The sequence below is a fragment of the Lissotriton vulgaris genome, chromosome 3_2, assembly GCF_964263255.1.
Source record: "Lissotriton vulgaris chromosome 3_2, aLisVul1.2, whole genome shotgun sequence".
NCBI classification, from domain to species: domain Eukaryota; kingdom Metazoa; phylum Chordata; class Amphibia; order Caudata; family Salamandridae; genus Lissotriton; species Lissotriton vulgaris.
The window spans coordinates 251910702-251924271 of record NC_141690.1 but is presented as its reverse complement, the minus strand read 5'-3'; positions in this window follow the sequence as shown (position 1 = coordinate 251924271).

Here is a 13570-nt window from a genome sequence, read left to right as displayed (position 1 = left end):
ACAACAAAAGTACAACCATCCGACACGTGTTTCGTAACAATAAGGGAACTATCCCGTGACTCTTCAGGGCTGAATGGCGGAATCAATTGAACATGGGGTATCACGAGGCAGGTGATAATTCCAAACTGGCCAGGGGATCAAAGAGGACCAAGTGGTCCACGTTCTGGGTCTAGTCAGGTGGGTGGCACCAAATAGTGGGTCCCTGTGATTGGGGTAATACGAAGGGCAGTGTAGAAATCGCGACGCAACCAGTGTTTCCCTTTCTCGCTCACACGGATAGAAGCAGTATGGTTCACCCGCCTTCCCACTCCCTTTAAGATCCTGGACGGACAAGCGCATTATTCCCTTAGGCTGTCAGGATCCTCCCGCAGTGCGGAGCACCCGCCCCTGGTTGCCTCCCTGAGACACTGATCAACAAAAAGTGAGCAACCCAAAATACCCTTGAGGGCTTGGGTGATTAGATAGAAAGGTAAAGCTGCCTTCAAGGGAGTTTGTTTACAAAACAATTAATAATTCAGGCTAATTTTGGAGGATAAATTAATGATCCTTACAAGCAATCAATTCAACAAAATAATTATTTGATTGAGTATAAAGCCTCTATTCGGTCAGGACACATAAACAACATATAGACAACAAACACAAAGGTGAATTATAAAAATAGAATTTTATCAAGAAATCAATAAAGTGAATAATTTCATATACAGATGAGAGAAAATACAGAAATGGTTAGGACTGTAGGTACACAAAAAAAGTAAATTAATGAGTGACTCAACAGAACCTAAAAACACCTATCCCAAATCAGAATGAATGAAACAAGGCAGACCTTCATCTTATCCCTGCCTTGTTTCATTCATTCTGATTTGACTGAAGAGAGGCTTTATACTTAATCAAATAATTATTTTGTTGAATTGATTGCTTGTAAGGATCATTAATTTATCCTCCAAAATTAGCCTGAATTATTAATTGTTTTGTAAACAAACTCCCTTGAAGGCAGCTTTACCTTTCTCTCCATGAGACACTGGACATTCTGGATCACTTCCCCCCCAGGTGTCTCCATTTTCCCCCTCCTTCACCGTCGCATCAACTCCTTATACTATAGACGTGTCCACCTCCTATAAGAGGTCCTTCTGCATTCAGGGACCCACTATTTGGGGCCACCCACCTGACTATAACCAGAACGTGGACCACTTGGTCCTCCTTGACTGCCTGACAAGTTTGGAATTATCACGGGCCTCTTGACACCCCATGTTCAATTGATTCCGCCATACAGCCCTGAAGAGTCAGGGATAGTTCCCTTATTGCGACGAAACACGTGTCGGCTAGTTGTACTTTTGTTGTTGCATCATTAAACCTTTTGAACAATACAATGGTGTTGACCGCAGAAATTTGAACCATACGAGACATTAATACCATAGTCACTTCCTCATCACATGTGCCCAGGACTGTGTTCTCATCCCTTGTTAGTACTTTGTGCTTTTTGGGACTGTTTCACTTATAACTTTAACATTGTACATATCTGGTTTCACTGATTGGATTTTCTACATTTTGGTCTTGTTTTATTTATTAAACTAAGGTTTTATTTTCTTAAGCCTGGTGTGGGATCTTTTTTGTGTGGTATTTCCACTATTTTATTTTTGGAAATGTTGCACAAATACTTTACACATTGCCTTCTAGTTAAGCCTGTCTTCTCTGTGCCAACCTACCAGAGGGTGAGCACAGGTTAATTTGGGGTTTGCTTGCACCTTACCCTGACTAGGATTGTGGTTGCTAATTGACCGGGACTCACACCCCAGTCAACCAGAAACCCAGCTTCTAACAAATAATGTGAAGCAGTCTTTGCAATCCTATTGTAGTAAGTATGCAATCTCTAGTTTTAAAGTACTGTTTTGGTGCTATCCTTTAATGAGTTCAAAGTTATTTTTAATTTGCACACTTTCAGCTATCCACATCAGGAACAAAAGGATGCTCATCTCTTAAAAGGCTTTGACACTTCTCTTGATGCATATATTATATTAAGGTAGTGATAAGGGAATAGGGAAGTGATTACTTTGCATCAATATAGACCTTCATATTTCTGATTAATGTTTTAATAACATTCAAAATGTATTCCAACCAGAAAGTGTGCACTCACAAAACATAAGGAAAGGAAATAAATGAGATAATTATGACCTTGGTTTAATAGCTGTCATTTATGTAGCAGTTTTTGAGAATTTAGAGTTCCACTAGAATACAAAGAGTCTGAGAAAAAGAGATATTCTGAAGGAATTTCATTTGTAATAACACATATTAGACTCTGCAGTACACTGAAAAGATATTAAAGATCTTAATCTAATCTCGTCTTTAGATGGCCACTATGAACCAGTAGAAGTCAATGCTAAGGAGAGTAACGGGTCACAGTCGCTTTATCCTCTGTCTATGTTTTCTCTCTTATTCTGTCCCTTGTCACCACTGTATTGCTACTGTGTATGGTTGACTATGAAACCAGAGAGGTCCGAACATTCTTTATTCTCATTGGATCTGGAATGCATAATTAGTGCTTTCTGACACAAGGGTGGTGAGGTATGTAATTTTCCTTACCCCATCTAGCACAAGCATGGAGAATATGCATGAGGTTCCAAAATCATGCCCAAGTGTGGAAGAGTCAAAGTTTAAAGCAAGCACTCCACCATTACAAAGCACTTGTGCAGCACCACAGTTGCTGATCTCCCAAGTCAAGCAGTAGGCATTTTCATATTTCCTCCTTTGTGTTTCTCAGCATTGGGTGGTCCAGAGAGGGGTTATGTTATGTTATGTTACGGTGCATTTTCATAGCGCACGGCTACTCTAAAAGAGTGTCCCGGCGCTTTCCACAGGCAACTTACAGTGTCAAATCAACATAACAAGTAAGACAGAACCCCAAAAAAAGAGAAAGAAAGAAAACCCACCTAAACAGAATGATTAAAAAGCCAAGTCTTCAAATTCTTCCTGAATTGAAGCAAGTTGGGAGTGCTGCGGAGTGCCAATGGAAGCGCATTCCACAGCTGGGAAGCCTTGAGGCTAAAAGAACGCCCCCCAATACGGGCCTTCCTCACGCGTGGGACCACCGCAGTGAACAGGGATTCTGAACGCAATGAGCGAGCTGGGCGATAAAAAGCTAGTCTTTTCTTCAGGTATCCTGCGCCTGAGCCAAACAGAGCCTTGTGCACCAGCGTCAAGGATTTAAAGACAATCCGCTTCCGGATAGGAAGCCAATGGAGCGTCTGCAGCAACACCGAAGCCCGTGCTCGTCTATGCAGACCAAAGATTGCCCGGGCTGCCGAGTTCTGTGCCACCTGCAGACGCTGAACCAAGTAATCCGGGAGGCCTAAGAAAAGGGCGTTAGGGGGTTGGGCAGCTGACAGCTGTCTTGTACCCTTTTTCATCTCCCTCTTGGATTTGCAAAATGCAAGGGGAAGCTACATAATTACCACCAATACTTTGGCAAATCAGACAGTGCACTAGTATGCTCTCTTGCCTTTAGCCTGGGGTGTAGGAACTACCCTAGGGCTAGTCACTAGGGGAGTTGTGTGACACAGAGGTATCTGGCAGCTGTCCATACAGTCACCTGTGAGCAAGGTAGGAGGTTGTGTCCAATATTCACCTCTATGTGGCTCTAAGGCATGGCTGGGGACGAAAGCAAATGAAAACCCCACCCTTGGACCCTTAGGGAAGATGGGGTGGTGGGGCATGATTTCCCTCTCCCCTCAGTCTTTAGGCAGGGTCCCAGGTGGAAGCAAAGTAAACCCTTCCACCGTTGAGCAACGTGATAGGTGAGGGCATCATTTAGCACTCTGCGAGAAATTGAGTTGTTGGTTGAAGCAGATGTGAGCCAATTTTGAAGCAACATTCCCAATCCTTGTCATGGTGAACCACAAAAGTCAATAAATTCACCTGTACTTAACCCTCTGGTAGGCTGGCATAAACACAGTTACACTTAACTTAGTGTAAATGTGTAAAGCATATATGCAGCATTCAAACAGTACTAAAGTGAAAATACAGCACAAGAAAAATCCCACACCAATTTAAAATAAATAGTGTAAAATGTAATAAATTATTTGACACAAAAATGACAAACATCGAATCAGTAGAAACAAAGATATGCATTTTCAAAGATTTAAGGAAAGTATATCACCTAAAAGAACAAAGCTCCACTTGCAGTTATCTGGTTGTGCGAGACTGGGTGAAAGTCATAAGATCAAGCCGAGCACAGTGGAGTGCAGGCCATCTACAGGGACCTGGGTAGTCCAGCTGAAACTTCTCAAAGTCTGGTACAAAGCGTGCAGTTTGCAGCAGCGGAGGCCACAAGGAGCAAGGAGAGCATCACAAATGATTGTCACAGAAATGCGAAGAGCAGGCCAGTTGTGTACTGTCATTGCTGTAGCGTGAAGATCCTGTCCGAGTGTTAAGGACAGTCATTGCTAGAGCTTCGTGTTAGCGGTCATCATTGGCTGTTGATGTTGTAGCGCAGGTGCAGATCACACATTGCTGGTTGTCAGTGGCAGTAGTGCAAAGAGTTGGGTTCACCAGAATTTCCCATGGTGATCGGTGCATGCGGCACGATCATGGCGCGTACAGGCCCATTTGAGGCCATGGAGAGCCCTGAACCTCAGGATTTCTTCGTTTATCGAGAAGGAGCTCAAGTGATGACATACCAAGTGTCCAGGACCTGGGAGACAACTGTTGGGGATCAGGAACACACTCCAGCAGAGGCCAGAATGGCTCAGTCTGGTCCAGGTGCAGGTCCACTGCAGCAGGTCAACTGGGGTGTTGCAAGGAAGCGCCCCACGGTTGTTGTGACTCAATAGCTCAGAACAGCAGGCCAGCTAACTAGGCCATGGAGGCACTAGGTTAGCCTTTTGTTGAAGGTAGCCGGTCCAATCTACCTTCTTAGACAGCAGAGTAGTCTTCTCGCAAAAGAACAGTTTATTTTCTGTAGCATCCAGAGGTCCTGGAGTGTACTTTAGTGTGGGTCGGAGGGTCCTGTTTTCATACCTGGTGCCAGCTTTGGAAGTGGAGAAAACCTCTGGAGTTTCAGCCCCACAGAAGTGTCACAATATACTAGTTTGTAGTTCTTTGTGTGTGTGCTGAGGTAGTGTCTTTGAAGTGCAATTTGAGATGTGCACAACTCCACCCCCCATTCTGCTTGGGTGGCCCATCCATCCAACACCCAGTCCCTCTATTGTGTGGCTGCCTGGGAGAACTACACAAAAGCCAGCTGCCAACTATACGTAGTCATTTGACCCCATCCGCAAACACCAAATAGCTAGAACAAGAGAATGGCCTCCTGCCTTTCTGTGGCAGTAACGGGCATCTCCCCGCCTGCATACAAATATGGATGGTGGTGTCTATCAGACACTGTCACCATATGAGCTGCTTTTCCGCCTGGTAGGCAATCGGGCAGATTGCCTACCGGTTGAAAACCGGCGGCTGGTCTTCCCTTCCGCCGGGGTCCCCCTGCCATGGTAACGTGGCGGGGGGAAAATAGAAGTGGTGGGAGGTTTTTGGCAGTCAGATCGCCACCGCCATATGGGCGATGTCGATCCGCCCATTATCCTTATTGGCCCCAAATGTCTAAAAGCAGGAAAATGCCTAACTTTCTAATAGTGGAATTTTCAGAGTAGTAACAACAAATCCAACTTTGCCATTAAAGAGGATTTATCATAAGGGTGGGCGTAGTGTGCGTAGTGGGGCTAGGCGAAGCTTCGTGAAGTGGGCAGGAAGCTACGCCCAACCACGTGCTCCGCCGACTTCATCCAGGCACATGCGCATGCGCAGGCGCCCGCGCATGCACATTTGGCTGAAAGAAGTCGGCGTGAAACAGACGAGGGAGCCCCAGGATGCCGCATATCAGGTAAGTGATTTTACTTTATTCTTACACTATTTTAAATTAAAATTAGGGATGTAGAAGAGGGCGGAGGTAGGCGGGTGGCGGGCAACTTCGCTTCGTCCACGAGTGTGCGTAGTGTTGCCTACTATGCCTACTTTGCGAATCGCAAAGTAGGCAACACTATGTGCACTCCGTGAGCGGAGAAAAGCACTCTACCCAGGATTAATTTATCATTACCATTCCATAGGAACTACACAAAATTGCGCCCTGTGGTTGCGCCCTACAGAATGCAGAATACCAGATGTGAGAAGATACGACAGGTAAGGTGTTCAAAGGCGTGCAGACGTTTCGATTCACTTAGACCGTAGGGATGAAATTCAGTCTAAGGTTATAGTCGCAATCACAGTAGCCAATAGTGAGATAACACACTCCGTCACAGGCTGGTAAAATGAGAGCAACAGGGCCACTGCCATCCACTTCATCCCAGGTAGAAATGAGAGATGACTTGGTCCCCCGTCTGTGAAGACACCCTTTGAACCTGGTACCCAAGGCTGTCTGCATTGTTTCCATCAAGACGCAGGGCTCGAGTCGGGGTACCACACGGGTGGACGGTGTCCCCCCACTTATTTTACTGGGAGCTCGATAACTATAAACTGCAAATGAGTGAAAGCCACCTTTCATGACGTCACTTCCTGTTGTGACGTCGGCAGACCACATTTCCTTTTTTGGTACTTGTGCCCTGATCAAGAGGTTTCATCAGGAGTTCAGAATAGTCCCAATATCTGGGAATGTTGCAGGGAACAGCAGATGCTCTTTGGAAAATGAAACACAGCAGGAATTCTGGTTTAAGCCAGGATGCAAGGAGTTCCAGGATTTCAGAATCAGACTGCTGCAGTAAGAAGTGGAGGGCAGTTGAGGTTGTCATTGCTGGAAGTAAGAGAGGTGGTGGCATATCTGATGCACGTCAATCATTTTTTCTGTGATGTGGCTCTCATGACCTGAGACTTTCTTTTGTCACAGTGGTGGGCCAGAGCATCACTCACATTTTGAGAGGAGGTCAGTTCATTCAAGGATTGTGCCTGGTTGTGAAATTCAGATAAGCATTGTTAAGCATCAAATTTGATTTGTAATGGGTCTGTACAACATGGGAAATCCCTACCTCTTCCCAATACACGACAGTGAGGTGTTGTAACACGCCCCCCCCCCCCCCCTCCCACCTCTTCGAATGCGCTCCTCCTCGTGCCCTTCTCGGAGAAGCACCTTGAGGCAGAATGGACAGCACTTAGCGCCTCGTCAAAACCAACAACAAATGCATCGCTTTCAGGACCCGAAAGGATTGTCAGAAGGTGCAAAAACACGCACGAAAAAAATAGCCATTTAAATGATACGGAAATAGTCCATACCCTGCCTTTGATATGAGGCGTTCCGCTCCATTTGCTTCCGAGTTTCCAGCTCACAGTCGGACATATCCAATTCCACATAATGGCGGCGCAGGGATACAATAGCAATCAGATGGAAAGTGATGACAGTTCAATCAGAGCCGCTATTTACAAGGCCCCAACCATGCCGCCTAACAGCCGCTTGTCACTGCAACAAACACATCGCCGGACGCCCTCTGCACCTCCATTCAGGAAGACAAGCGCGCGCGGAGGTGCGGGCGGCAGGCCTGCGTGACCCTTCCGTCATGGCGCCCAGATTGGACACACGCAACAAAGGCGAGCAGTTCAGCGACGCTGCACCCCAGACTGAAAGCACCCAATTGTGTGGCTAGAATGTATGCCAGGCAATTCGTATTTCCTTAAATAACCTGCAAGACTGCACCAACGACGTCGTTGGACACACAGCAAAAAAGTTGTACATTCTGTGCTCAAGGATGTTAAGATGTTAGATGTTTTTTATGTTAAATAATGTCATCGAACATGTTTTCAACTTTGCTAATGAATAAATGGGTAAAACAAGTGACTTTACTTAAAAAGTACGGGGCATATTAGCAACAAATAGCGATATTCATCATTAAATGCGATTAGCGCATATTTTATTATTGCTGTCTATCGCCGGATATTATCGCAGAGATAACATGCTATTAGCAACGTTTATCTCTAATGGGATAAAATATCCGGCGATAGCGGCTCAATGCGTGAATATCGCTGGAAATCCAGCGATATTCAGGCATTAGCGCTAATGGGGACTTAACCTGAATATCCACCTCCCATTGGATATACAGGTTAAGTCATGGTCTGAGCAGGCGTTAGGTTTCTGCCGATAATCGCGCTTAGCGCGACTTATGTAATTGCACAGCCTGCCTTGCTAATAAGCGATAGCTCTGTAGGCGCGCTAACAGGTTGGGTACGTCCACTTTGCATGTCATTAGTGATAAATATCGCTAACATGCAAAGTGGGCCCCAAACCGGTCGCTATCGCCTAAAAGCTGTCGTTAACTGCTGTTAGCGACAGCTTGCTAATAGGGCGATAAAATTAACGCCGCTTTAGCTGGAAAAAGTCCTGCTAAAGCGGCGATAGTGCCCTTGCTAATATGCCCCTACATTTTTAGGAATCATAACAAAAGGTTTCTATCATTTTATAATGTATGAGGTCAGGCTGTATTTCATGTTATGTTCTGATGGCGATGTTGATGCCTAGACCCCGTAGAAGACGTTACAAGAAGGGGGGGTTGAACCCGTGCAGTCGCGGGGACCTGGGCGCTATATGGTACATATACAAGGGGGTCCCCGCAAGGGAAGCGTATTGTAACCTACATACACTAGAGATATTCTGGACTAACAACCATCTAATTAAATAATAAAAAGAATTTTAAGGTATTGTCATTTATTAATCAACACCGAATAATTGCCAGTGGCAAATTACAATCACATAAAATTACAAGCCCCAAAGGGGGGAAGGAAGGAGAGGGAGGGAGGGGTAGTGCTCAAGGGGGTGTAAGGTCGAGGAAAGTAAACACAGTCCCAAGTAAATACTAATTACAATATTGCAAATAAAGTCGTGGCAATTATGATACAAAAGCCCAAAATAAAGGCGTACATTGGAACTTATTAAACAATTGACATTCAACGGTCACATACAACATTCGGAATTATCGGGGGCATGTGCCGGAGGTCCAAGAAAAGAAACAACCGTCGACGTTTCGACCCCTATCTATAGTCTATGTTGAGTCCTTTGTCGGGGTCTTCATCAGGACATCTACAGGGGGGAGGGGAAGGAGTGGGGCAATCCTATCTGAAAAATTAAAAAACAGGGATTCGCACTTCAGTACATAATAAGAATGAAATTAACCATCCTTTTTGGCAATATGGAAATTCATTAGATTAATTACCATGGAGTAAAGGCCCAGCTGGGCTCTGAAGGTGGAAAGAGAGTAAGCCACGCAGGGTGTCGTGGTCGATCTCAGCGGTAAAAATTTGCAACTACAGAGGAGACAACATAAGATCAGATAAAAGAATAAGGCTACATTCACAGTACTCATACCGTCAGACAGGTGTACAGTCATTTACCACTGTCTGCTTGAATTAAAAGCAAGACTAGACTTACACATACTTCAAAGGTTAAGACGAATGGTAAGTCAGTAGTTGAACCACAGTCGTCATTAATCAAGTTCAAAATCGGTGCAGGCAACAAGCACGGGCTGTGGGTAAAGATAATTACAACTCTTCAGAGTAGAACATGTGTAATTACTAATGACGCTACACTGAGTTAGTATCCTGTCACTGGGAGCCTCAGTGTGCTAAGTCAGGCATAAGCAACCACTTACATGAAAGGGCGTTGGAGACCAGCAACCGTGGATTAAGTTGAAACCATTGGGCAATTGGATTGTGATAAAGGTCGCTGTGAAATACAATACAAGACTGAGATTCAGTTGTGCGTTATGTCATAAACGTTTCATATGAACACTACCCGAAGTTTAGAACATACCTCCGAGTTGACAGTGGGAGGGGGAAAAAATCAATTGTAGAAATTATATCCGGCCCGGGTGTCATCAAAAGTAGAAGCCGTCAAATGGTCCGCAGGTCAGGAAAGGCACGTACATTCGTTCCGTCAGCCTTAATGAGATTTAATCCTGCGATAAACAGGGAGACAGCCATTTGAAAGTGGAGCCTATCTAGGATTACCGAAAACACTTGAGAAAGGCTGTCTTTTACTTACAGATGCCCAAACGGACGTTGCCGTCTACACCGGTCGTGCAAAAACTCAGCAGGAACCGCTACGCGGAGTTAGGGGCGGAGTTCATAGATGTTAGAAAAAATGGAAAGTGAAGAGTTACTCATAGCTAATACTATGCTTGCTAGTGTGGCACTGCGGGGGAACAATAGTAAATTACAATTGAGATGAAAGTGAGTTTGATACAGTAAATATTCACCTTTGCAGGTGATCAGTGAGACAAAACGCATTTAAGTTAGTTTACACTATTACGAGCCATTTAAAAAATTCACTCGTGCAACTCTCCCACAGGAGGTTGTAAACGAGTGAGCAAGGGTAATCATGTTCAATGGATGGCAAGGAATGAATAAATACGTTGGACAAGTGAAACACCGATTCAAACCTTTTATCAGTAAAAGTACCCGCGCACTTTTCCAACACGAGGTTGTAGGCGAGAAACATGACATAAAGTATACTTATTGAACTTAGTTGAGAAATCACTGGGGAAACAGACTCGTGCACTTCTCCAACATGAGAGTGTAAATGAGTAGTATTGTTTCCAAATAATAAGCATTCTTAGATAGATCTAAATCATGTAGGTTAGCCAAGTGATGCCAATTGTGCTAGATTCTGGGTTGACCCCTGAGGATTTCCTGATTAAATAGGAATTAGTGGAAGTATCAGAAATTTTGTCTCCGATTCCCCATTATTCCTTATTCTTCCCTTGGAAATTTGAGTTCCTTTCGACAGATGACACCTCTGTGGGAAGCACAGGCAGGTCCCAAAGTTAATATTTAAACATTTCCAGGATTTACTTGTAAGTCTCCACATGGTCCATCAGAAGCACATCAACTTTGTCCAGTCTTTCATCTTCAGCTCAGCCCCTTATGCTGCATATACCTGCATTCCACAATCCATGCCTCACCACACTATAGCAATAGAGACAGAGATTTTCAGCCATACAGACAGGTACACATCATTAAAACATGTTTTAAGTCCCATCTCATGCAAAGTACACAAACGATATAGAAGCATGGCATAATACCAAGGATTTCAATGAACCTAAATAAAACCAACTTGGCATTTAAATCTATAAATATAACTAACCAGGAATGCATGAGCTAAATTAATAAACCTTTTGGCCTTCACCCCGAGAAGAGATTAAGAAGAACTTTTGCGCTGGACTGTGGCTGTCCAATCTACCCAAATTATAGAGTGAGTCCTGTCTGCATGGCTTCACTAACAGTATGACTAAGCATGCACCAAAGTCAGCAAACAGAACAGTTTAGCCAGACCAAAAGAAACATATACATAGCAGAATATGTCAACCATACCACAAGTTACACATAAATCCCTCAGCAAATACACTGTCATCAGTCTGCATAGCTCTGCTCAGTGAGAACTCAACATATGATATTGTGTATATTGACCCTACCTCATCAGCACCTAATACATATTTCCTGACACAAAAAATTGCACATCAGGACGCCAAAACCAGATAGTTATCTAAACACTACTGCCACAGCAGCACACTCTTTACCAACAGAGGATAACCCAATATTCACCAAAATATAGTAGACCCAGAATTTGCCTCACATCCTATATTGTACTCAAATGACTAGCCAAAAACAATGAAACCAGGTGCCCTTATGCCTTGTCGAGAAGCACTCTCAAAGACTACTTATCGCTCTACACCAACAACTTAGACACATACCCTGGCACAATCAAGCGCACAATACAGATCCAATCCACATAGTTGGATAAACCTTTCCAACTCAAGTCGTAATTTATATCAACTCATATTCATATGTCACCAATCAGCATCTAGAGATATTAAACAGATCCCCTGACAGCATTGTTTGCACAACATGGCTCCAAGTCATAGACAAGACCATGTGCTGCAATCTCACCAGCACATCCATATTACAAAAGTGCAGTTGCACTCCTGTAGTTAAAGGTGTGAAGACAGGACACAGCCTATTCAGGTGCAAGTGAGACTGTATCCAGCTTCATCCCCCATCCTGCCAGTGGTGGCCCATCCAGGCACACCTACGCTCTCTAATCTGTGTGGCTGTCAGGGAGCAATAGAAAAACCAAATGCCAAGTACATTCAGTCATGTGAACAGAAACAGGCTGCAGGTACTAAATGGCTAAGGCAGGAAAATACTAACTTTCTGAAAGTGGCAGTTTCAAAATCGAATTTCAAAATCTTACTCTGCCCCTGTAGTTACTCTGAGGCCAGGGCAGGGGAGTCAGGAAACCTGTGGACTTTAAAGGGTATTCTTTATAAGCTTCTCCCATTTCAAAGAAGGCACCAGGCACAAATATTGGACCTCAGACACGGACTCTACAGTACACTTCTAGACATGTGGAAGACTCTGCCAGGAAGAAGGACTGCTGTGCTGCTGAAAGAACTGCCACTATGTTGGACTGCTGCCCTGCTGTGCTGACCCACTGTCCTGCTGCACTTTTACCTTATTAAGACGGACTGGACCTACACCCTGTACTCAGGATAATCAGAGTGACTCCAAGGGCTAGTCTCTTGCAACCAGCACCCGGACTCTGCAACCGTGAGCCCTACCCTGCCAAGAGATGACACCCCAGTACTGGAACCTTGGAATTGGGGCTAAAGGTACCATTCAAAGAATCAAATGCAGAATGGACTCTTGTAACTGCGTTACCTTGGTTTGCCTAAAAAACCCTCATAAACGCGGTGGAAAAGTCGCTATGCAGTGTATTTTGTTTCTCCGCCCCACACTCACGTTATGGCATCGTAATAGGGTTTAGTAAATGTGCTGTATGCCCGCCTCAAGCCTGAGGCAACCTCTGGGCAGCGCAGTAGTTTCCAGAGATAAGTCAGTGCCCACAAAAAATAAAAAACACGCTTGCATCCAGAATGAATTTTAATAGGGATAAGATGAGGCTTGTTAGTAAAAAATCTTGGGAATACTCGTAGATCGTGTTACCGGATCGTATTATACCACTTTCAAAAAACGGTCAACATGTTTCTGCCCCTCCATGCCCAGCCGGGTCTATGGGGCATTCGTCAGGACTAAACAAAAATACTTACACCATTTGTGCAGTAATTTGAATTACTGCACAAATGTAAGTTTGTATGACGATGCCATAACGCGAGTGAGGGGCGGAGAAACAAAATACACTGCATAGCGACTTTTCCACCGCGTTTCTGAGGGTTTTGTAAGCAAATCAAGGTAATGCAGTTACAAGTGTCCATTCTGCATTCGATTTTTTGAATACTTATAAGGGGAACTGAATGGACAGATATTCCTCCTCCCTATCTGGTGATTATTAGTGCTAAAGGTACCATGTCAGCCCATCTATGGGCCCAGCAGTACCAAAGCAATCTTCTACTGCACAGCACAACACCAAGCAGAATCGCCACATCACCACTGCTAAGTGGACTTTCTCGGTACCAGGATTTCCCGTCGCCCTGGCAGCCTACAGCCTTGCATCACAAGCCGCTCATCGATAGCATCTTCGACGATGATGCAGGACTTTGCATTGCTGCCTCACAGCTCCCTGGAATGATCGCTGAGCAATGAATCTCCAACC